Raw genomic sequence first — 24,570 nt, 5'->3', positions numbered from 1 at the left:
TTGTTTTTTAACACAGAATTTTGTGAATTTTTTTGAAAAAAATCGAAAGTGTCACATTGAACGAAAAACCGATTTTTTGTCTAAAAATAGCTGAAAATAGCCGAAAAAGCATTACAAAAAATTATTTTTCCGTTTTTTAATTTTTATTTAGAAAAAGGGTTAAAATGAAAAAAATGACCCGTATTAAGTAACATTATGATAATTATAGTTAGAGACATACATTTTTTAAGCAAGAATCGATGACTCCGGAATGGGTGGAGATAACGAGCTAAAAATTTAGCTAAAGACTTCTTTTAACATGTATAAAAACATATTAAAAAATAAAAAAAATCGAAGAGGGTCACCGTTATAACGTCGTTGAACTGATATGGAATGATCCATTCATACCAACAGCCCTAATACAAAAATGGTTATATCTTCAAAACTATTAGAGACCCCTACCTATAATTATACATAAAATTGCTTGGGAGAACGCCCAGAATAATATATGAAAAAATGAGCGCGATCGGAGGTGGAGCCCGTATTCTGAATATTTACCGGAAATGTAGATGAGATCGTTCAATCCTCGATGTAGAGAACGATGTATTGATTGATCGATCACTGTTGGTGAGTCTTTTTTGAGGTTTTCGACGATTCTCAATTACATAAGTTATATTGTAGGTAAACGTGACCTTGAGATGAGGTTTTATGTTCGTGAACTTGGAAGAGATTTCCAAACACGAGATCGATGTTGAAGGTCGTTGAATAAAAAAACGTATTTCGACGATATTTTGTTACTATACAAAATATGATTGGTTTATTAACGTAGAATTACACTTTTTATTATGAGTTGAAATTGATTTTAGTTGAGTTCGCTGAGTTAACAATTATGTTTTGCTTTTAGATAGTAACTTTACAGAGATTCAGTGCTAACTACCTCTTGTGTTATAAATTTTTTTTTTCGATCATCTCAGATCCACCTCATAACTGGCTATATCGAAGTACTACTAAAAGGCACTATATGAATTTTTTCAGATTTTTAAATTCATAATTTTAGATAATACCGTTTTTTTCAAATAAATATATCTCAGAAACTTGAAGTAACTGAATAAAAATGTTTTCACATAAAAGTTGTAGTTTCGTGTTAGCTTTCGAGCGGACAACTCGAAATAATTTTTACGTTCTGGCAACGATGATTTTTTACGAAAAAAGGGGAGAAATATTTTTTTATTCAGAAACAGCCATTTTTTGGCTGAAAAATTACAGAGCTTTCCAATATGAAAAAATTACAAAGGCTTTCACTCTGTTTGGCGATCTCGCAAAAAAATCGCCAGAGTGGTACGGAACGAGGTACCGGTATGAAAAAATTAATTTATGTAATTTCATTTTTTTTACCCTAGAACCTTGATCCGTGCCACTCTGGCAATTTTTTTGGAATATCGTCAGACATATTGGGAAACTCTGTATTTAGCCAAAAAAATCACTGTTTCTGAATAAAAAAATAATTCTCCCCTTTTTTCGTAAAAAATCATCGTTGCCAGAACGTAAAAATTATTTCAAGTCGTCCGCTCGAAAGCTCACACTAAACTACAACTTTTATGTGAAAACATTTTTTTTCAGTTACTTCAAGTTTGCGAGATATATTCATTTGAAAAAAAAACGGTATTTTCTGAAATTATAAATTTAAAAATCTGAAAAAATTCACATAGAGTGCTTTTTAGTAATACTTTGATATAATCAGTTATTGGGAAGATCTGAGATGGTTGAAAAAGAAATGGCCGGTTCGACAGAGAATCCCTCAAATATGTTTTTTTTATAAACTAAGAATTTTTTGGGAGAGTGTGGAAAGGAATTGTTTTTGTGCTTAGGATTGGTTGTTGAAATGATAAAGAGTTTCCCAAGCTTAAGCATTGGTGGAAAAGTATGTTAGGGGGTTGATTGGTTCGGGATTTTAGGATGGGAAAGTTTTATGTAACGACGTGGTTCAGTTCTAACGATATCAGTGAACTTGGACAGGTTGGTCATCGTGAGCTAGAATTGCAAGGAATTATCGTTTTCCACAACCGATGTGGAGAAGGATGATTCGAAATTGTCTTATCAACCTTTGCTTAGCTGCGTCTTGTTTGGCGGGATAGTGAGATAGGATAATGATAGGAAGTTGTTTTCGCGTACTTCGAGCTATGAGTTATTGCTACTATATGCTTAAATGACAGTTACTAATGTCGAAAAATGATGATCAAGAGACTCGGTTGTAGTTTTAGTTTGCGTATTGATCACTGGTACGTTGGAAAAAATAAGGGGGCTACATAGAACTATGACGTAACACCGTAACGCTCGAAAATCGTAGCCCTTTCAGTAAAGAAGTTTCTCTTTAAAATAACGTCCCAATAAGTCAATTTTCAAAAGCATTCAAAAGCACTTTGAACAAAAATAACACAATTATTTTGAAAAATTCATACCTATTTCTGGGCCGAGAAAAAAAATTTGAAAAAATTCTGAAAAATTTCTTTGGTACAATAGAAAATAGTAAAAAATGTTCTGCCAAATCGAAAGGAGTCAGGTACAAAAGTAGTCGATTTGGACTGGAATGCTTTATATGTGTGACGAAACAAGCACGTCAAATTCAGTTAAAAGGAAGAGAATGAAGAATAGATCCCGCAGTTCATTAAGTTAATATTTTCATATGATTCAATTATTCACAATACTTAGCTTTGATTATTTAAATGAAGAGCTTTCATCACAATCTATCTCCTAATTTCTGTCTGTGTTCCGCTATTTTTTTAAAGTAGACTTTGCCGACCTCTGACCAAGAGTGTATAAACGAACAGTGTCGAGACAATAGGCTAAAGAGCATCAAATATTTAATGTTCACATTTTGTTTCTTTAGTATCTGGAAAATTTGATGAATTAAGAAAAAATGGTACGGAAACCGTTTCTTTTTGTAAGCTGTTTGTATACCGTGCTGTGAAATTGATTTGTTTCAACGTAAATAAGGAATCAATTTTAGAACGATACTTTATCATTGATTTTATTTGATTTTCAGGAAAAAGTCCGAGAGATGAAAACAGTCAACGACATCGTCATCTCAAGAACGAGCCATTTACAGAAATAGTGCGGAAGAGACAGCGGCCACCGGCTGGTAAACGATGGACGGATTTCGTTTGCCATACATGTGGAAAAGCGTACAATCGACAAGTGAATCTCCAGCGGCATCAAAGAGTTGAATGTGGCAACAAGGAGAAGACCTTCCGATGTAAATTCTGCCCGAAAGCTTATTGGCATAGATTTGAACTGAAAGGCCACCTTCATCAAGGACACAAAGTTCCGAAAGAGTTCCTCCAACAACTTTTGAAAAAAATAGAGCATTAGTGTTCATTCAGGGATCCTTCTTTATACGAAATATCTTGACGGGAAATCAAGAGACGCGGTAGCGGCTCGTTAGACATTACTTTTCTTGTGTGGTCATGAGAAAGCGCTTCTGAGTAACTCCCCCGTCGAGCATATTTATTCGCCAACATTTTTTCAGCTCTGAAATTTCTTTTCAATTTATCAGCTATGACATCATCTTTAATCTTAAACGGTAGCTTTTTTAGTCTGTGATAAGATTTAAATCGTTAACACTTCAAAATAGTTGGAAGCAGCACCAATAGAAAAAAAACTAAGTGTGCTTTAGACCACACAACTGGAGTGAAACTTTTTTCGCAACGTCCAGATGTATGGGTCATTCCACCAATTATGGAATTAATTTGTGCTGGCGGGCCTGAATTATGCATAATGGTCATTGCTTTTCAAAAGTACGTGTCACTGTGAGCTTACATGATTTTTTTCAATTTTTGTTGTCTAGCCGTTTCTAAGTTATAGAGGTTTGAAAATTTGAAAATTTGCAATTGTTAACTTCTTGTGTTGAAAATATCGAACCCCTGAATTATTTTCCGGAACACTAAACGTAGTCATTTTTATGTGACAAAACCTCAGCTTTTCGATAAAAATATTTTAAATATTCTCAGGGATCAGATAAATCCTGAAAAAGCAATTATAACTTTAAAATTGCTTTTTCTCTCAATGTACGGTACTATGCATTAATGCCTGGACCTGTCAATTGTTACCGACCGTTCAAGTTGCATTATGACAGGTTCAGGCATTAATGGAACATAGTGTACCATTTTTTAAATATTTTAGAATATTTTTTTCGTAAAGTTCAGACTTTTTTTTACAAAGGAACAGTGCTATTTTATTTTGAGATTCTTAAAAAATCAAGTATAAAACAATCAAGTTGAATGATACGTCATGAATTATCGGTGTGTGTCGTACTGCAGCAACGGTCGTCACGTCATTTATGGTTTGAAATTCCAAGATCTCGACATATAACATTATATTCAGTAGCTGTGTACTTGAATATGTATATAAAAAACATTAAATTCTTGTGGTTTTTCATAGAGGATTACTTTCTCTAGTAAAAAAGTGGTACAATTATTGTAATTTAAAAATTTTTATAAAATCACTTATTTTTATTGTTTCGTGCTTGGTTTTCATATCATTCATTTAAAGCTACTACTGAACTCTAAACTCACACACGCTTTACTGAGATGTATATATTTCATGAACTGGCAGTGAGAAAAATAGAGAAAGAAAATATACGCGCGAAATTTCTATCACTTGCTCTTATAGGGCTTCTATCAATGTCGTGTAAAGCAAGCTAACGCACTAACACTGCGTAAATGAGACAAGAGAGAAAGAAAATGTGCGTGCACATCACTCTCTCTCTCTCTCTTGCTCCTACAATACTTCCAAGTCAGGGCTGCAGTCTAAATTTAAGAGTGGGGACGATGGGCCTACACTTTGTATTAGGTATTTCTATCTCTACCAACGTATATCTCTCTCTCAATTATCGTTCGCCTCGCCCAATCACACGAGACTATGGGAATGAGCGTGTGAGAGAACGAAAATGTACATGCGCATGCGCATTCACACTTTTCGTAGCACTTCCATTACACACTTCCGTAACAAGATTTTCACCAGTTTACCCCCCCCCCCCCCCCCCTCCCAAGCCCAGCGCGCCTATAGAAGTTATACTTCAAAAAAACGAACCGCAAAGTTGTATTCAGGATTTTTATTAATGAAAGTTATATTTTGAAAAAAAATTTAAATCAACCGCATCCACTTCTAAATGCAGGACAGGATTAGGAATCATTGTTCAATCGATATTGAACAGAATGCTGCGAAAAAAAGTGGAAAGACTTGTTTTCCCCAGAGCCCGCCATCTGCTTACGAAGTTTCAGCGGGTGGGGCTCAGAAGTTAGAAAAACTAAAATAGCGAACAGGCATTCTGCATATCCATTAGGGTGGTGCAAAAAAATCAACTATTTTTTTTCAGGGTCCCCTATGGAAATATGTTAATTTATCATTTTTCAAGAGCCCTCTCCAAAAATCAGCTCAAAAAAATTTTTTTTAAAGGTCGCTCAAGATTTTAAAAAATTCCAAAAATGGTCGAAATTTGACTTTTTTTATTCAAAAAATTTTTTTGCTCAATACAGCGAAATTTTGTACAGAAAAAACCAATGAGTTTCTGAAATTTTTAAATCAAAATATTCTTTTTAAAAGGTCGCTCAAAATTCATTATAATTTTTATATACGTTGCTTTTATTGCTTCGAGCGATATTTAAATATTCATATTGATTATCAATTTGAATTTTGAGTTCCAATTAGTAAGATAATCGATGAAAATATACTACGGAACGGAGTAAAAATCGTATATAACAATGTAGGTGATAGACCAGAAACACGGAAATTTATTTACCGGCGTAGCAAACCGTGTTTGAGTCTGCGCTATTTTTGCTTTCATTCAAATATAAAGCACTTGTTCGCAAACAACAATTCGAAATATTTTTGTTGGTATAATCTACTTGATAATTAGTAAAACAAATTGTTCAAAACATCACTCGGTATTGTACCAAATTCACTCATTATGAGAGTCAATAAATGTTTTGATTAAACAGGTATGCTCTATTCATAATTACATTTTCTCTGCTAACTAGGGGTGGGGGTCGAAACAGCGAACGATCAAAATAGCGAACAGGCAAAATAGCGAATGCCTGTTCGCTATTTTGATCGTTCGCTGTTTCGACCCCCACCCCAAAGACTGTCGAATTTTGGGTTAGTCGATAATTTTATAGATTTGGGGGTTTTCCCCTTCTCGTGCGAATACAACCTAGATTTCCTTCTGGAAGTTTCGATGTTGACATCGAGGGTCGATGCGCTCGTTCGGGAGCATCGATATTTCACCATTGCTGCGTTTGCGCTGAGAGTGCTTAAATTGTTTTAATGAGTGCGATGGGCGGGGACAACATGAGAGTGAAAATTAAAATGAATAATCAATATAGATATTTAAAGGTCTCTCGAAGCATCGAAAGCAAAGCATATAAAAAGTAAAATTAATTATGAGCGACCTTTTAAAATGAATATTTTGAGTTAAAAATTTCAGAAACTCATTGGTTTTTTTCTGGAAAAAATTTCGGTGTATCGAGCAAAAAAATTTTTTGAATGAAAAAAGTCAAATTTCGACTATTTTTGGAATTTTTAAAAATCTTGAGCGACCTTTAAAAATTCTTTTGTTGACTTGATTTTTGGAGGGGGCTCTTGAAACATGATAAATTAACATATTTTCATAGGAGACTCTGAAAAAAAAATAGTCGATTTATTATTATCGATTTATTATTATTATATATATATTATATATAGATATAGAGAATGTCTGTTCGCTATTTTAGTCCTGCTAACTTTTGAGCCCCACCCGTTTTACAAAGTCCGTATTTATAAAATTCTTTAACGAATTTGCTTCACTGAAGTTTTGGATGACCTGATCATATAAACGTGGACAATAATGTTACAAAGTTGACTTTTCAAGCACTTATTAGGAAAACTGACAGTTTTTGGATATCCATCGTTCAATAAATAGCGCCATGTTCCCTGCAAATGTTCCCTGGTGACGACACTGTGGAATCCATTCATTTAACCTCGAATGTGTTTCTAATTCTAAGCTATTTACGACTCGTATGTCGTCTTTGATTGTTTCGATGAACGGGAAATCGTAATTCAAAGAATTCCGAACCACAGTTTTTCTTCGAACACAACATACATCGAAGAAAAAAACAGTTTGATTGATTGAAAAATCATTCAAACATATTATGACCCGACAACGTAGTATATGATTGTAACGAAATCTCGTATGAAACTGCTATTCGTGATGCTGTCACATGTATCGCTTTTGAACGGAGCTAAAATTTTTCTACTTTTTCATTGTCACACACTACTGGAAACAATTAAAGGAACAAGACATTTCCGTCAATTTTTTCCTAATTTTTGAAAAGCTGTATCTCAGTCAAAAATAGACATATCACGATAAATAAAAAAACATTTTAAAGCTTCGTTCGTTGACTTTAAATATATCTAGCCATTTTTTACTCACAAATTATGAATACTGTAACGGTACGATGGTGGCAGAACACCCCGTTACGCGTGAATTCGAGCTTCTTATAAATAAAAGGAGCAGGTATGAAAAAAAACAAGAGTTAACTCAAAGTAATGTGAGAATAAACAAAAGAAAACTTTTATTCAATTTTTGTCTGTTGTTTTTGGTGTTTGTTTGAGTACAAAATCTCAGCAAATTTCTTTTTTGAATCTTTCCAAATTAATTGTTCGTAAATAGTTTCTGATTCGCATAATAATTTAACAAAATGAAAGAAATAATTTCTAATTCGATGCTCGCAAATAATTTTTGTTCAAATGTCGCAAAATAATTTGATCGCATAAATGATTTTTATTGACTCGCAAAAGGTTCACAAATAAATTTAATTCGGTCCTCATCAATCGCTCTTGATAATTAATGTTTCGCCAATAGATTCTAAATGATTTCTACAGTAATTTGTGTTTTAGCAGAATAATTTTTAGATTCGCAAACTAATTTTCTAATAATTTCGTTTATCGCAAATGATTTTAAATTCGCAAAATGTCAGATGTCTCGCAATATAATCCGATAGGAAATCAGTGTTTCGCAAATGAATTTTATAATACTTGAGTGTTTCGCACAGTAACTTGAACAATAATTTATGTTTCGCAAACTAAATTTAGTGTTTCGCAAATAAAATTTAGTGTTTCGCAAAATGATTAAGTATTTCCAAAAATAATTCAACATTGATTAAATGTTTCCCAAAATAATTTGATAATTCTGAGTGATTCGCAAAATAATTTGAATTCGTAAAAAAAAAAAAAATGTTTGATCAAAAACTTTTTAAATTGACTCTACTTGAGCTCAGGAAGCCAAAAAGGATTTATTCACAGATTAGAACCCACCCAGGAATCTTCAGACAGAACGAAATCGAACTGTCCCCGCCCTCCTGGCATGAGTGAGAGGAATCCACCAACAATCTTTTGATCGAACGAACCCGAACGATCACCTCCCTCTTGGCAGACAAGGATGGGTAATCTAGCCAGAAATCTTCAGACAGAACGAAATCGAACCATCCCCGCCCTCCTGACTAGATCGGTGCCCCACACTGACAATCCTGAACCCAAACGAAATCGAATGGGGCCCACTCTGTCAGCATGAGTCGGTGGTTTATAAAATTTGCTTCCTGAGCTATATATTTTTTTTTTTTTATAGTGCGTAATGCGGGCTCTGGTTTCCTAGGCCAGAGTCGGCGGTTTGCGTAATGCGGATCCGAGTTGTGAGTCTCGAGATCGGCTAGTGTAAGCGGGTCTAGCGTGATGAGGACCAGACTGGCTGGTGAGACCAGTTTCCATTGCCTTCTTATACTCGCGCGAAACAACGACAAACCATCATAATAATTTTGTCGCATTGCGACAATTACGCCCATTCACCAATCAAGTTAATCTCAAACCTTCTCAAAATACTCGATTGGTTAAGTTTTGTGTCGTATGTCCTTTGTTATTGGTTGATTGGCTCGGACCAATGCCTATTTTCGGAGTTCTAGCGATGCGTAAACGCGACACTTCGTTGGGCCAATTGTTGATGGGTGATTTCTTTATTCGTTGTTCTTGAAATTCTCGCATTGGTCGGATCTCTTGATTGGCGAATGTGCGCTTGTTCTCTGAAGCGCGCGAAATACATTTGAATTTGAATTTACACGAGTTATTTTTTGTTATAAAACTTCTTCAATTTGAAAGTGATTTTATTGTGAGATTTCCACCTTCCTAATTTTCCCTAATCCTTTCGTAAGTTTCAAATATTTTCATGTTAAACGATTGAAGTTATTTAAGTGAATTTTAAAGAGATAGCTATTCTGTGCGATCGCTACGAGGTGGGTCGATACGCGAGCCCAGGCGCTGGCGCCTTGATCGATTAATTGTCGTACCACGCTCTACTGCGTCGGTACGGCCGATAACCATTTTGTTGACTGGTATGGATCGTCTCAATACTGAGGAATTTCATGAAATACATCGAGAGAAAAAATTTGCAAGTTTTTTTATTTCACGAGTGTGCACAGTCTTGAAAAAATGTTTGCAACCCAAATCAATGCAAGCACCGGGTAGCTTGTTCATTTACCTTCAATTTAATTTTTTAGAATTCTCCGTACGATTTTTTTTCCGGAGATATTGATGGTTGAATAAAAAAAGACATTTTCGTATTCAATCATCGATATCTCAGCGAAAAATCATCGCACAGTCATTCCAAGGGCAGTTTTGAAAACATAAATGGATGCACTATAAAATGCTCACCCTGTTTACGAGGAAATTTCTCTTGTTCTATTCTCAATATTCATTTGAAAAAAAGTTAAAAAATGGCTTTTTAAAGCTGTTCAGAAAATCGACTGCAAATTTACGAATATCAATGAAGTCACTAATGTAAAGCATAACTTTTACAGCTCGATGTATCTACAATAACTCTACCAATTTACAAGTTGATTGGGCGAATCGTTTTTCTGCCCCGAGAGATCAAAGTTTTGCAAAAAATTAAAGGAACACGATTACTGGGCTTGAAAATAACACAAGCATTATCAAAATGAAAAAGACGACTTTTGGTCGACTTTTCCTACAACTTCACACCAAATATCGCCCAAATTTAAAAAACGAAGAAAGAAAAAAAACGAAGAAAAAAAAGAAAGAAAAAAAATCAAAATTTCCAAAAATTTCGATTTTTTTTTCAAGTTTCCGTACGTTTGAAAATGCACGTTTGGCCCGTTATATTTGATGTGAAGTTGTAAAAAAAGTCGACCAAAAGTCGTCTTTTTCATTTTAATAATGCTTGTGTCATTTTCAAGCCCAGTAATCGTGTTCCTTTAATTTTTTGCAAAACTTTGATCTTTCGGGGCAGAAAAACGGTTCGCCCAATCAACTTGCAAATTGGTAGAGTTTATTGTAGATACATCGATCTGTAAAAGTTATGCTTCACATGAGTGATTTCATTGATATTCGTAAATGTACAGTCGATTTTTTGAACTGCTGTAAAAAGCCATTTTTCACTTTTTTCTCAAATGAATATTGAAAATAGAAGAAGAGAAATTTCCTCGTAAACAGGGTGAGCATTTTATAGTACGTCCATTTAAGTTTTCAAAACCGTCCTTGGAATGGCTGTGCGATGATTTTTCGCTGAGATATCGATGATTGAATACGAAAATGTCTTTTTTTTATTCAACCATCAATATCTCCGAAAAAAAATCGTACGGAGAATTCTAAAAAACGAAATTGAAGGTAAATGAACAAGCTACCCGGTGCTTGCATTTATTTGGGTTGCAAACAATTTTTCAAGACTGTGCACACTCGTGAAAAAAGTCTTTCAAAAATTGAAAAAAAATTGACGGAAATTTCTTGTTCCTTTAATTCTTTCCAGTAGTGTATTTACAGATGTTCTTTGTTCTATTTAAGGGAAAGATTCATAAAAAATATGGGATCAATTCGTAATTTAATGGTGCATAAGTTTTTCAAATTGCATGCTTTATAACGCGTAAATCGTTTGTAAGGTTATCATGAAGAATAAACAGGTTTGGGAGATAGTCGGTTTAGGTGTGTATATATGAAATCGACAAGTAACACATGAAACAAATATAAAATTGAACAGAATTTTGTCGAATTGGGTGTTCTGTGAACACTGTGAAAAAAAAAGATTTTGTAACGAAATTGTATGTGTTTTTCAGGTAAACACCGGAGGAATCGGAGTCGTCGACGCCATCGAAAAGGCCCAAACAAGGTGAGGTCAGATGCTGTACTGAATCGGCACAGCTACGGTGTCAATAGTGCTTCGAAAAGTTACTTTTGCACTGCTTGTGGAAGAACCTATACGAGACTGGACAATCTACGGAGACACCAAAAAGTCGAGTGTGGCAACAAGGAAAAAACTTTTCACTGCAACTTTTGTCCCAAGACCTATTACTATCGATTCGAGCTCAAGGATCACTATTTGCGTGGTCATTACGTACCGAAAGAGATGCTCGGCCAAATGCTCGATCGAAATTAAACGCTTTTTCTATCTAGACTTCAAGTTGCTATTTTTGATAGTAGTACTTGATAATAAGATCCGAGTTATGAAGTTCAGCGATTTCTTTTGATCACTATCACCTTCAACGTTTTACGAGCGATGAATAATTTCAAGTTCTTCCTTCCTACAAATTTTCTTTTATATCGCATTGGAGAAAAATTTTCTTTTGGTTTTTGAGAATAATATTCAACGAGAAAACTTCCGTTTTTTATTTCAAATAAATCATTAGCAGGGCAGAATTACATCTCTATACCGAAATTCACTACTACCAATTACATCTCCACCAAAATGCATTTCTATCCAAAAAACAAGTCTCGTAACATTTCTATCACGATCAAACACTACCCCGTAACAACTCAGCACATTTACATCTCTACCAAAAACATCTCGACCAATATTTGATACTTTAATAACATCTCATCCGAAATTCATTTTTACCCAAGAAATCACATCCCGCAACAGTTCTACCACGATCAAATCACTACCCCGTCACAACTCTACCAAAACGGTAATGTATGAATATAATTCATTTTAGAAATGTCTACCACGTAACATTTCTACGAGATAACATTTCTACCACATAAAATGTCTGTCCATATATATCACTACCCCACTTTCCTTGGTAAGGTAGGGTTTTCCAGGTCAACAACTTTTATAAGCATATTGAGCGTGTTTAGGTTTGAAAATCTGCATTACTGATTGGGCTTGTTTGATTCAAAGCGTTTTGGTTTTGGGCTGTTCGGGTCGGGTATCTACCTTATCGACGGTCGATAATGCAGATCTACATGGGGTGACATAGCTTCACTACTATCAGCATACGGTCAATTTATTTGAGAGTGAAACTTGTAAAAAAGTTTAATCTAGATCTACGTCAAGGAATTCTTTTTCAGTTTCTATTCTGGTAGAAGGCTGTATAAGCCGATAGTATTTGTATGGTGTTGGTAGGGATAATAAATGACGCAATAGATGTAAAAAATGTAAATGTGTACTCTGTACTCTTATTTGCAGGTACAATGTATTCTTTATTTGCAGGTGTCGATGTAATAAAATAATAAAAGAGTGTCCCAACAATCATTATTAGCCCGAAAAATAACCCGAAAAGAAATGAGAAGTGTAGGGAACTGACACGGTTGCCAAAGCGTGCCCGCGTGTGCGTGAAATAAAATTCCCAAAAATTTGATTAAAAATCAAATTTGTATTCATATTAATTAATGCGTCGTTCGACGTTATAGTACTTTTGTGTAGGTTCAATACTATGTGTTGAAACGTGGCAATTTTGCTCGACATTAATAATGTATAATTCGATCGAAATGGCTCAGGGGAATGCGTCGACGTTGTTTGAATTCCTCTCGAACGAACAATATCGAAACGTCTCAGACGATAACTTAACCATTTTTGTAAATTTTATTTAAATTTTTTTTGTTCCAATTTAAATATTTTTTATGAATGAGCGACGCGATTCTAAACAACAAGCGAGAGCAGAGAAATTGGGCAGTTCGAAAGTAGAAGATCATCTGTCATTTCATCGTTGGTCATTGAGTACGAGTTCCAAAACATCGAGCGGTGGGACGCTAACTCGAAGTCCTCACCCTGAACCGTCGAACTCGCGGTGCGTCTACAGCATCGAGATCCAACGCTGAAAAATGTCAACATCGAATATTCTCGAACGGCTAATTTGATTATTATGCGAATCCATCTCAAAGACTCTCGAAGAAATCGTTAGAAGTAGGATCAAACGAGGAGGCTGGGGGGGGTTAGGTCTCCAGAAACCACGTTACGAAATTTCGAATCGATCTCATTACTCGAAATCCGGACCGCAACGAGAAAGGACGTATTCTCTTGAGCCTCAAATTTTCCTGTCGAGAAGCCAACGCCCCGACGTCAAATAGTGGTTCCGAAGATAATTGCCGGAGTTACGATTTCTGAAATCATTGCGGTGAGCCGTTTTCTCGTTCATATTTTAGTCTCGTTTTGCATTATTTTGCGCGCAAACTTGTAAATCGGTGAAATATCGAATACTTGAACGATATCGTTTGGTTACTTTGTTGCACGAGCGAATTGAATTCTAACGTCCTTTTTGACTTGTTTTTCCATCAATTGTATTTTTCTTATCGTTGTGAAATTAATAGAATTGCTGAGAGGAATTCGTTAAATTGAAAATTGACGAGAACTAATTTATCGTCATTTCGTAATCGAAATTAATTTCGTTTTATTAAAGTGTGAATTATTATCGTCTAAATTATATCCGAGAGTGAATATTTAACGGAAACGATATTTGTTAACAAAATTTTATATTGAATGCACTACTGATTGAAATTTTGGGAAATATCTAAAACTATATTTGTTTTTTATTTTCTTTTATAATAAATCATATTTTGTAATCTCAGCTCTTACATTTTCCGCGTTATTATTTTTGATTCAATAAAAATTTTATCGAGGAGAAATCCTCGACTGGCGCCCAACAGCAAGAGAAATACGTTAATTTGTTGCTCAATCTGGGAAAAAACGTTACAGTGTATACGAAAATGAAACGACAACGAAGTCGTCCATAAAATTAACTTACCATGTAAAAAAAAGGATAGAGTAGAAATTGGCCTAAAATGGCGAAAAAATCAGTAGGGCTGAAGAATCTAGCCAGAGAACATAGATTTACATGGAACAATAGGGCTCGTGTTAGCTTTTGGCACGGAAAATGTAGTTCCACTTATGAGCTGTAGGGCGCGCAGCGATATATCGATGTGCCTCACGCACTTGTAGGCCAGGAAACGGGGGGTTTGGCTGTGATTCATTTCTAATCTGAAAGCCGTCGATGCCATCACACGCGTAATGGTCCCCCAAACTTAACTTTATAATTGACGACAAAAAATGTCGTATTCATTATTTGTTATCAACAAATTAGTGAAAAAATGCATTTTTTTTGGTTTTTCGCATATAAAACGAAAACCAATGGAGCTATGAGAAAGCAATCAATAGATGAAATATAGAGAACAAAAATGCGAAGAGAATGAGCCCCGAAACGACCCGGTCGATTAACAATTAACGGAGAAATTTTTAAATAACCTTAAAAAATAGCGTTTTTCAAAAATTTCTATCGTCGATAATCTTAAAGATGGATCATTTTTTTTGTACCATTGTAGGTTTCGATAGATACTTCCTCTGCGAAAAATCCAGGCCCTGTCAGATAATTATTTTATTAGTTAAAACACTCAGAAGTTGAGAGGATCATTTTTTTTCGACAAGGCTGGTTGCCTGGAGGTCGTCCAATTTCAATTTATTAAACCGGTTTTGAAACAAGAAGTGTTCAGCTACATACGTCTATCTTCGTTTTTCGTCCAAATGGTGAAGAAGTAGGTGAAAAACGGGCGCAAAGAGGAGCGGAAACGGCCGAGCGCGTGAAAGTGGTCGAGTGGTGGGGGTTGAACAGCAGTCGCAGGGAGCGCGTATATATAGTAATAGAAACGCGCTATGCGCAAGCCATGTAAACGCAATTTTTATTTTTCAGATTTTGTAAACATATAATAGTATTAGCACTTATTATAAGTATTACAAAACGCAGACTGGAAGTAGTATTTATTGAAGTATCCTGTCATCGAACTTTGCAAAGTCCGAGCTCGTTTATTAAGAACACATTTAACAAACTTATTTTACAGTTTTTCTATAGATAAAATAACCAAAACGCTCATTATTAATATTACGAAACGTAGTGAGACGTAACACTCGCGTAGCGGCCCGAGCCCGCTCGAACTCCCGAATACTACGCGTTCAAGAAACATCGCGGAGCGATGACAGGCGTGCGTCCCGATCGGCGGCCATTTTGGCAACAGGCACAAAGGCCCGAGCGAGCCGGCGGGCAACGCTCTGAACAGCGCTATTTGACGATAATTCGAACTAAATTATATTTTTCTTTTTCTAATTGTTTTCTAACATTTTATTAATTAATATGAGCGTAATTAGGGTCAAAATGACGGGAAAAATGGCAGCTACCCGAGAAAAATAATAAAAAGACTAAATCTGGTAACAAATTTGTATTATTTCAATTAAAGCAAGTCGCGTGCTTACGGCGCATGCGCGGGGCTAAGCGTTCATGGGCTATAGGAAACTGAACGTGACTTTTTGTGACTTTTCAAATAAAAATTAAATTAAATAATATTAAATGAAACAATAAAGCCAAATGATTCAAATAATTAAATAATAACAATTGGCATTGTAATTCTATTACTTTAAAGTCATGCTGAGCGGAAAATTAATCAAAGCGGAATTCAGCGCATCGGGCAAAATAGCGATCAACCAATAACAAGGCGCGAATTAAGGCAGCGAGCCAATAGTGAAGCCCGTTACAAAAGAATGCGCAGAACGCGTCCGAAACAGAGAAATTCGGCGTTTGAGGGAATTTAGAGTGGGGAACGGGGTATAAAAGTGGGTGCACGGCTCATTCGGCTGGCAGTTCACCCTACCTCTAGAACCAACTCAGATCTCTTAGAAGAACTAGCAGACTCAAATAGAAAAATACACTCTATTCTGGTAAAACCTGAAAATCCTTTTTATTCCTTTGGATGCCTGGGGAATTGGTGAGACTCGGCGACGTATCGATCCCGTAGTCCAGGGTCCATTCCACATAATCTATAATTTCCGAATTTTCGCTGCACGGGACATTGGTGAGACTCGGTGACGTATCGATCCCGTGGTCCGTGGGCAAAATTACCTAACCTAGTGAATGCTCAGGACATTGGCGAGACTCGGCGACGTATCGAGCCCGTGGTCAAGCACAAACTTTCCACCTCGCATTTTTTTGGGTTTATTGAGAATAGAGGCGATAAACAAATGATTTTATGATCGATTATTAATAAATTCAAGATTGTTTCATAATTTATCCGATTTGGTTGGGTCGAACGAATTAATTAGCATTAGAATTGAATAATTCAATAATCCGCTGTCCATTGGAACCACTGTACAACTCCAAAGTCAAAATAAATCATCTGATCAAATACAATCAATTATAACGAATAAAAACAAATAACAAGCGAATAAGAGCGATAATTCAAGAGGCAGCGGTAAGACTAGAGTTTGTATAGCGTCAAAAGCGAAAAATTGTAAAAACTAAAGCGTACAACACTCTTGAATTACTAGGAAGCGTAAAAATCCAGGTTCAAGCGGTATAGGATTACAGGACATCGGTTGTCAATTATTAGTGTTGCGAATTTCATTATTTTTTGTTTGTTTTTTTGTCTGAAAAATCTCATGCAAGCGGAAAGGAAAGGAAATAGAATAAGCAGGGGGCATGATAAACCATAAAGCGTTCTTTATTGTATAAACAAAAACGAAGACAAATTTGAAAATTCAATCGAAATTTCATACAGAAAAACGCTTCATTTTTCCGGGTCTTTCGAGTCTTCTCTCGCCTGACTTGGTCAAACAACGTGGACAAACAAAGATTAAAATTAAAGACGCGTATCATTTTGTAAAAACACACAAGTATTGTTTAATAAATTCATTTTGTTCTCTTATCAACACAATTCTCGTCTCTCGTCTCATTCATACCTGCTCCTTTTAAAATTAAGGTAGCTCGAACCGACGCGTGGCGACGTTCAGGCCGGGTCGGCAAGAGCGTTACGTTACAACTGGCGCCCAACGCGGGGCAGGTATCGCAAACGAGCGTGAGATTGGCTTGAATGAAATTAATTAATTACGTCAAAATGGCAGAGAAGACCGACAGAAACGAAACAGCGAGAGATTCCGGGTTCCAAAATCCCGATGAGCGAACAGCGCAATATGTCGATTTGACTACCTCAGTTCCTCCTCCAGGGGCGGGGAACATTTTCAATGAATCTCGCGGTAATTTTGGATTTGAACAACAAGAGAAATTTAACGATGATAACAAGGATCAAAATGAAGAAATTAAAATGGAGGAATTTGAAACCCCTAAATGAAATAAAGGAAAAATTGAATTCGCAGAATTAAATCATGAGTTATTGATGAGCCTAATCGACGCAATGAAAGAAATGAAAACACAGGTCCAGAGCATGGCTAACGAGATTGCCCGAAATAATCAGGCCACTAGTGATTTGAGGTCTGAATTTACGGAAAAATTCAAGACTCTACAAGCCACAATCGCTAGTGATGTTCACAAAATCTATGACCCAATGAAACGTCACGTAACGGGCTTAACGAGAATAGTTCAAGAAAATGAGTCGAAAAGTGCCGTTATTGAGGTTAGTGTGGCACAAATACAACTCGATGTCAGCGCAATAAAGAAAAGGGTCGATCAGCTCGAATCTAAGGATAAAATTCATAGTTCAAACACTGAGAGCACTCGGATCGTCCCGAAGCCCAGTAAAGTAGTTTTAGATGACGAATCCGAGAACGAAGAGGAAAAATATGAGCCCGAAGAGAAAACAGATAGGATTCGGACGATGCTGCCAATGGACATGCATCCAAACAAAATAAAAATTAAACCTCCCACATACGATGGATCGGAAAGGAAAAGACTGATGAAGTTCATTAAAGAGTTCCGGCGGTATTGTGAGGTGACAAATCCCACTATCACCGAGATGAAATACTTGCTGGGACAGTGTCTAGAGAAAGCTGCGAAAGAGTGGTGGGTCCTTATCGAGGACCGAGTTGAGGATTTCGAGGAAGTAGAGAAGAAATTCGTTGAGCGTTTCTGGAGCACAGATGTCCAGAGAAAAGTGAGGAAAGACCTCGAATTTGGACACTACTCCGACAAGGATAACAAAATATCGAAAGTGGAATACACGATCAACATTTTCGGGGCCGCAAAGGATCTCATCCCTCCTCCAAGCGATGAGGACATAATCGCATCACTCTCGCAACATTACACGGATGAGATTCAAGCAAGTATAATCAGTCGAGGATTCAAAACGCTGGAACAATTAATCGAATTCTTGGGAAAGATCGATCGGCATGGACCAATAAATTCGAAAAAAGAAAAAGAAGCCTCTCAAACAAGTCAAAATCAGAACAAAAATGAGCAAAGGCCATTCCGAATGCCTCAAAACAACAACTGGAATAACCAGGGTGGTTTCCAAAACAATTTCAACCGTGGAAATCCAAATTGGAACCAGAATAACCGACCCAACGGAGGTTATAACAACAACAACGGCTGGAATAATCAGCAGAACCGCAATTACCAGCAGAACTACAATCAGAGGCCCAACAACAATAATTATCAAAATTACAACCAGCGGCCAAACAACGGATACCCTCAACAAAATCGCAATAGTGGAAATAATAATCAGCAGAACGGATATAACCGACAGAACCAAAACCCTAATTGGAGGCCACAACAGAACAATGGAGGATACCGGCCGCCGAATAATCCAAACGATCATCGTCAAACTAACGAACGACAACGGCCAGAAATTCAAGCGATAGAGGTCCATCAAGAGCCTCAGCCGTCGACATCTCGGGCGGGAAACGAATAAACGTTGTACCCGTGCTTAATAACAATGATCAGATTAATAATAAAGGAAACGAACGAGGTACAACGGAGAAAAAGAAGAAGATCAAGAAGAAAAAGAAAGAATCTCAGGATGGTTTATCGGAGGACCTCCGCAAAATAAGAGATGTAAACAAACCGAAGAACGAAATTCAGGATATAAAAGTGGCAATAAACACGATTTTCACGGATACTAGGGAATTTTTAATGGAAGAAGGAATAAATGAAGAAGCTTTGCCAATTATAGAGTGTCCAGAAATTTATACTAAAATAGAAGGTATTCAGGTTACAGCGTTAGTAGATTCAGGTTCGAGAGTCACCACGATCTCGGAGGAATTTTATTTGGAGAATAGGGAGATTTTGAAAGATTGTCCACTTTTGCCTGTCACGGGAGTGACGGTGAAAGGAGCGATAAAAGGGAAGTTAACCAAGGTTAGAAATCAAATAATGGCAATGACTGAAATTGGAAAGATTAAAACCTACATAAAATTTTTGATAGTGCCCGGTTTGATTAGGGATGTGTTGCTTGGGGTAGATTCTTTGCAACCGCTTAAAAGTTTAATTGACCTGGGAGCAATGTCTCTCCAGGTGAAATATAATGAAATTATTGATGTAGTGCCCACGATTGGGACTACAGAAAAAGAGAATTTTTTGCGAGAAATTGTTTTTGAAGAAAAAGTTAAAGAAATAGGAGAAGAAGAGAATTTTAAGCCGGAGCAAAATTTGAAATTTGAAAAGAGAAACAGTGAGAAAATTTGTGAGCCAATCCAAAATTTGATTTTTGATAATAGAAGTGATGAGGAAATAACTCTTGAGGAGATTAACGAGATCGTGGAACAAACTAAGCTCTCATTAGAACAAAAGGAAGCACATAAAGAAGTAATTTGGAATAGAAGGGAAGTTTTTCGTAACACAACAGGTAGAATTTCAGTTTATGAGCATCGATTAGATATCACAACGGATAAGCCGATAGTTGCACACGCTTACGAGGTTCCTCTAATGCATAGGGAAAAAGTAGATAAAGAAATAGAAAAGTTACTAGATTTTGGAATAATACAGTTTAACAAACAGTTTTTGGCAGATCCCTCTTCATCCAGATTCAATGAAATACACTGCGTTTCGATATAGGGGAAAAGTTTATGAATTTACAGTAACGCCATTCGGGCTGAAAACAAGTACCGCCGCATTACTGAGAGCACTAGACATCATTCTCCATGGTTTGGGAGATCTTGTAATAAATTTTGTGGATGATTTATTGTGCATTTCCTCTAATTTTGACGAACACATGAGACACCTAGACGAATTACTAGAACGACTGCAACAACACGGAATGACAATTAAATTAAAAAAGGCTAAATTCTTTCGGGAAGAAGTAGAGTTTCTAGGTCACATCTTGACAACTAAGGGTATAAAGCCACAGCCAGAGAAGATTCAGGCAATTCATGATTTTCCAGCACCTAGAAATTTGAAACAGTTAAGAGGATTTTTGGGATTAATCAATTATTATACTAAATTCACGAAAAAACATGCAGAGGAAACAATCCCGCTTTTAAAACTATTGAAAAAGGAAACAAAATGGCGCTGGTTAGAGGATGAGAAAATTGCTTTCCAAAGAATCAAAGATTTATTCGTAGATGACGTTCTTTTACAACATCCAGATCCAGAAAAGGGATTCATTTTACAGACTGATGCAAGTAGCTATGCTTTGGGGGGCACCCTGGCTCAAAAAGATGAAAATGGCGATTTGGGAGTGATGTTTGCCAGTAGAACACTGAAAGGGGCCGAGCTAACTTACACTACCACCGAAAAAGAATTGCTAGCAATTGTGTGGTCTTTGAAGAAATTTAGAACTTATTTACTTGGGGCGAAGATTGACGTCATTACGGACCATCGAGCAATTACATTCTTGAAAAATTGCCAGTTATTAAACGAGAGACTAACTCGATGGATTTTAGCGATTCAAGACTACAATATCGAATTCGAATTTTGTCCTGGGGAAAGAAACGTTGTGGCCGACGTGTTAAGCAGATTAAATCCACCAGATACTGGGGGGCGAAAGGGCAAGAAGATAGTGATCAGCACAATGTTGGCGATCAAACCATCGAAGGAATTGGAACAAATGATTAACCCTCTCAGACCGAGACCTATTTCGCGTTGACGGAAAATGATTCCCTTTATAATTTTATCTCAAAATACTTTCTAGTTTGCGAATCCATTGTGACATTTCAGTTTTTTTGTTGGGAAATATGAATTTTTGAATGTTCGCTGCGCGCAGCACCAGGTCCTTGGGGAGCAAAATCAGGAAAATTTACGAATGAATCTAGCACCGATTACCTTAAATACATAATATCAGCTTCCCTTTAAAAGGAAATAACGTTTGGAGTACGAAAAAAAATATGTACTCACTTTTCTTTTGCGATTAACTAAAGCACCTTTTTACACAACGCCAACTCAACATGAAACGCCGACTTCATATTGATATTTCTATGGGTTAAAGCGGTTTATCTTTTGGTTTAGGAGTATCTATGGTGTAATCTAACCCTGCTTGATGGAAATAGGCAGTTAGAACCCCGACCTCACTGATCGATGCAGTTTTATTGGGCCTGGAAGCGCGTGTTGCGTAGAAGCAACATACGGTCCGAGAGGGTTAAACAAATAGGAGTTTTGCAGGAAAGGGAAGACAGAATTAGGGAAATCAGGGAAGGCGTAGAAAATGAAAACAACAACGATAAATATCAAATCAAAAATAATATTTTATTAAAAGCAATAAATCCCGAATCCTGGAAAATAGTTCTGCCAAGAGAGATCCTCCATCCTCTGGTATCTGAAACACATCAAATGTATGGTCATGTAGGAGCTAAAAAAATATGGAAAATAATTACAGAAGATTTTACCTACCCGAGACTGTACCTTTTTATCAGACAGATTCTTGCTTCTTGCGATTCTTGCCAAAGAAATAAAGTCCCAAATCAGCATTCATATGCGGCACAGCAAAATATCGTTCCGGAGGGACCGGGAGATATTGTTTCAATTGATTTTTTTGGTCCCTTACCCGTGACAAAAGGAGGAATGAAACACATCCTCGTCACAATTGATGCTTTTTCGAAATTTGTTGTTTTGTATCCTTTAAAAGCTGCAACAGCGCCAGCAACAATTGCTAAAATTTTTAATCATTATATTCCCGAGTTCGGAAAACCGAAAAAGCTTTAATTTGACCATGGCACGCAATTTACTTCGCGATTATGGCTAGGGAAATTAGCTAGCGAGGGAATTCAGCCAGTTTTCTCTTCTATTAGGCATCCGCAAGGAAACATAGTAGAGAGAGTCAATCGAGAGATCGGTACATTTTTTCGAACATTTCTAACCGATAAACACACCGACTGGTTGAAATGGGTCAAAGTTATCGAGGACTGTATGAATGAAACACACCACGAAACAACCGAAATGACGCCCATTGGAATACAGAAAAATGTTAAGCCTCAAAGAATCTGGAGGAATTGGATTAAAATAGAGAGAGATGAGGAATTAGATGAGGAAGACGGGATCGAAGCCAAATTAATGCTTGCTAGGTGTTGCGTGAAGGATCTGGTGTTGGTGGGGAGAAAATAAATGACACAATGCGTGGCGGGATAAAAGTGTAAAAAAGGTTTTATTGCTCGTAGAGTGACGTGGACAGTATGCCCACGATTGAAAGTACACCCGAACCGATGCAGATTACCCGAGTGAGAAGAGCCGGTCAACGTCGAACGAGGCTCGTTCGACGAAGCTACGAGGAGCGCTCGAAGCGTGCTTTCGCGTGCCCGATAGTTATCGTGAGAAATACCCGCAATCAATGAGAGAAAAGTCCGAATGAAGAAGCCAATTTGTTCCCGTGAATGTCCTGAAGGTATTGAGCGAAGTATTTTTGGTGAAACACCGTAATTACCGGAGAGATTTAGCCGAAAGTTAAACTCAAACGGAGAAGCACGTCAGCACGCTGAACGACCGGATCTAGATTAGTCAATCAATATGGAGATCGATGAAGACGCGCCGTGGGCATGCGCCCCACGTCGCGTCGACCACACCCGAATTGCGTGTCAAGTACGTGCTGACCCCCCGCGAGAGCATGAGAACTAGAGCACGAAAAGCCGGTTGTCTCACGTTTCCCGAATTCCCGAGCCCGCGAGCTAGCGACGCCCGCGGTGGGGCGAGCACTCGAGCTTGAGAGCGCTCGCCAGCACCGAAGCCTCGCTAATTCCCGAACACTAGGAATAGGATAGAAAGAAAAGGTAGAGAAAGGGGCAGAAAATTCGACTCAAAACACGAACTAATTCAATTTAATGTGGGAGATTTAGTTTTAGCCAAAGCGTGCAACGCTAGCGACCCTGCAAATAAAAAAATGGCCAAATTCTTCTCGATTTACGAGAGGCCATATAGAATTAAAAAACAAATAGCCACAGCAACGTTTATCCTGGAGAATCCTGAGACTGAGATGGAGAGAGGCATGTATCACGCCGCAAACCTAAAAAAATACAAAAATTGATTAAAAACACGTGTAACAAATAAAGTTACCAGGATGTATTGTTCTAAGCTATATAACTTACCTTTATTTATTACTTCCAAACGTATCCGCTGGAAAAAGTTTTCGAATTAATAAAAAACTTACAATTTTATGCTCAGGGTGACGTCACAGTTATACTCACCTGTTGAATCCATATTTCTCCTACAGGACGACCTAAAACACATAAAAACAATAGAAAAATACAAAAAAATAAATAAAATCGAAAAGAAAAGAGAAAATTATATGTTTATTACTATTTTTATTAATAATAACGATTTTTAATTCAAAATCACTATTTTCGACAATAAAAATGTTGATTGTTTAAAAGTTACTAGCGAGAATACAGATTTATTACACTTGAAGATTTCCAATGTTGAAAAACGAATTTACGACAGTCAAATTATTGAAAAATAGGAAGTTGTGCACAAAACAAGCAGTGTCATGCTCCATCTCACTCTACAGATTCCCTAGATCATGTCACAACCGACGTTAAATTTTTATTATTTTATTTTTCTTTTGCAACTTAACTAAAACAAACTCGAACTAAGTGCGCATATCACCTAATCAAAACACCGAATATAACGCATAAACATATCATTACCAAAGACACGTGCCTGACGCAAGTGTTCTGGGTTTTACGAAACTCCCATCCGAGCACTACTGCCCTAAATTTCGGGGATTCATCGATTGATTACACAGATGTTTTTTCCTTATAAGGACCGAAAAATAGAACTCTGAACACTTGTGCCCAAGGTAACGATAACAAACCCCACCTATTTGACCCAAATCTAGCCCTATAAAAAGGCCAAGATTTGCGGTACAAATTGCATTCCGTTCCGTACCTAGAGTCGCGTTTATACTGTTCGCAGTAGTTCGGTTGTCATTCGGTTAGCCGTCTTATACTTAACCTCTGGACGAACTCCAGGTCTTCCGTAGAAGAGAGCGAGTCGACTCCAGCAACGAAGGTGTTAAGGTATTTTTGCTCCGATTCGAGACTTTAAACATTCCTCCAATCGCCTCGACTAGTGACTTCAAATATTTACGACCGATCGCGAAATCTAATAACGACCGCGCATCGACGAGTTGAAGACACCTCTCCGGTAA

This window comes from Venturia canescens, chromosome 9 (assembly GCF_019457755.1).
Source record: "Venturia canescens isolate UGA chromosome 9, ASM1945775v1, whole genome shotgun sequence".
Taxonomy (NCBI): domain Eukaryota; kingdom Metazoa; phylum Arthropoda; class Insecta; order Hymenoptera; family Ichneumonidae; genus Venturia; species Venturia canescens.
The sequence above is the reverse complement of the archived record's forward strand: the minus strand, read 5'-3'. Positions refer to the sequence as shown.